General features: G+C 51.9%; 1 protein-coding gene across 1 annotated transcript in view; it reads left to right on the top strand.

Annotated features, from left to right (window-relative positions):
* CAPN12 (calpain 12) overlaps window positions 1–2,145 on the top strand; it is a 14,754-nt gene that overhangs the window by 1,368 nt on the left and 11,241 nt on the right. The gene's annotated exons all lie outside the window — the stretch shown is intronic.

Genomic DNA, 2,145 nt, shown 5'->3' on the forward strand with positions numbered 1-2,145 from the left:
TACTGAAATATTTACTGAGGAAATGAAAAGATATCTGAGATTTGCTTCGAAGCTATACAAGGGGCTGGGGTCCAGAGCAGCTGGATTGGCCATGAGTTAATTGTCGAAGTGGGTGATGGGGACATGGATGTTCATTTTACCATTCTAGCTGCTTTTTGTTTATGTTTTTAAATATTCCGTAACAAAAAGTACTCTTTTTTTTTTTTTAAAGAGAGGGTGTTGGTGTCACCCAGGTTGGAGCGCAGTGGCGCTATCATAGCAGCCTCAAACTCCTGGGCTCAAGCGATCCTGCCTTGTAGCTGGGACTACAGGTGCTCCCCATGATGCCTGGCTAATTTTAAAATTTTTTTAGAGAGAGGGTCTCACTGTGTTGCCCAGGCTGGTCTCAAACTCATGGGCTCAAGCGGTCTACCCTCTTCTCAGCCTCCCAGCTTACTGTGATTGTGGGGATTATGGGTGTGAGCCACCACCCCTGGCCACACAAAGCAGTCTTTAAAAGAACAGCACCACACTGTGGGTGGTCTTCTGAAGGTGGCTCTGCTGGTCAACACTGTGTTTCTAAGATTCACTCATCGGGCGGGGCACAGTGGCTTGTGGGGGCTGGGCCTGGAAGGAAGGATGGATGGATGGAAGGCATGTGAGCAGGTGGATGAAGGGACAGGCGAAAACACCTGCCCGAAGCTGCTCGTTTGCTGCGTGCAAAGGTCAGCTGAAAACAGCTGATCTGTATGGACGTCGTTAAAGAAATCAGCACACGGCCCTGGCCCTTTGCACGTGTCCTTGGCGATAAATACGGGGAGGAACTTAGCTGGGGAGGCCATTTTCTCTTGCAGAGTTTGGTCTCTCTCTTTTTCTCTAAACGCTGTGTTTTGGGTAATTATTTCTTCGCTACCGAGCCGGAGTGAAAAGCTGCGACTGCAAGTGGTGACTCCAGCGTGACTCAGGAATCGCGTGTCCAGTGAGCGTTTTGGTTGCCCGGACTCCAAGGGGAATCATCCCGGTAAGGGACGGTCCCGCCGCTGCTTTGGGAAGGGGACCGACGCGTAGTTCAGGGGGGATTTCTAACATGGGGCGGCACCTGACAAAAGATCAGCGAATTGACCTGTGCACTTCGCGACAACTCTTAGAGGCTGCCGGGTGTTGTCGAACCGAAAGCTTTGCAATGACTCTTTGCATAGTAAGACAGCATGGCCCCGGGGTCCCAGGTGAGGGCACGTTAGATTTAGAGCTCTGGGAGCAAGCAGGGAAGGTTTTTAAGAAGAGTTTTGGGCAGGGGGTTCCGGAGCCCCTTGCTGTGTTGACTACACGGAGCCTGGTGCGAACGGCGCTGACTCCCTTCCGTGTTCCTGCGGGTTCTAACCCGTTGGAACCCGCTCCTCCTCCTCCTCCTCCTCCTCCTCCGCAGTTTGCTCCACCTGAGGAGCCGGTGTCCCCTGCCGTAAACTTCCCGAATCCTGAGCCATTCTCTCCACCATCGCCTTCTGTAGCCCAACAGAGGGGAGCAGCTACCTCCTCCTCCTCTCAAAGGGGATCTCTCTTCCTCCCCTGGTAAACCATCCGCTTTTTAACATTGCCTATGAGAGGGCCAGTCTTTATGGGGACGAGATTTGCTAGAACGATGGAATCTTCTAGCTACCCAGCCTTTTCAATAGGGGCCACTGCTCAGGTGCGTCCAATACAACCCACACCTTTACAATGGACGACTGATTGGCCCATCTGGATAGAGCAGTGGCCTATTAAGCAGGATAAATTAAAACATTTAAAATCTCTTGTCCAGGACCAGTTTAAAGCGGGACATACAGACCATTTCGCCGAGCCCATGGAACACTCCTGTATTCGTCGTACTAAAAAGAACGGTAAGTGTTCACTACAGGACCTGAGAGCTCTTAATGCTATTATGGTCCCGATGGGGCCTCTGCAGCCCGGTCTTCCCCAGCTGTCGTTAATTCCAAGAGATTGGCCTTTGATCGTAATTGAGTTAACGCGGGGAAGACGATATGTTTGTGTTCGAACTTCTGCAGGTCCCGAGTGGCTTCCCTTCCAGACGAGTTCACCTACGTCATGAGCTGGAAGAATCGACCCAACAACTCGATTCCACAAATGAAATGGGTCTCCCTACAGCCACCGCCGACGGGGTCCTGCCGC

This window comes from Propithecus coquereli, unplaced genomic scaffold (genome assembly GCF_000956105.1).
Source record: "Propithecus coquereli isolate 6110/MARCELLA unplaced genomic scaffold, Pcoq_1.0 Scaffold53, whole genome shotgun sequence".
Taxonomy (NCBI): Eukaryota; Metazoa; Chordata; class Mammalia; order Primates; family Indriidae; genus Propithecus; species Propithecus coquereli.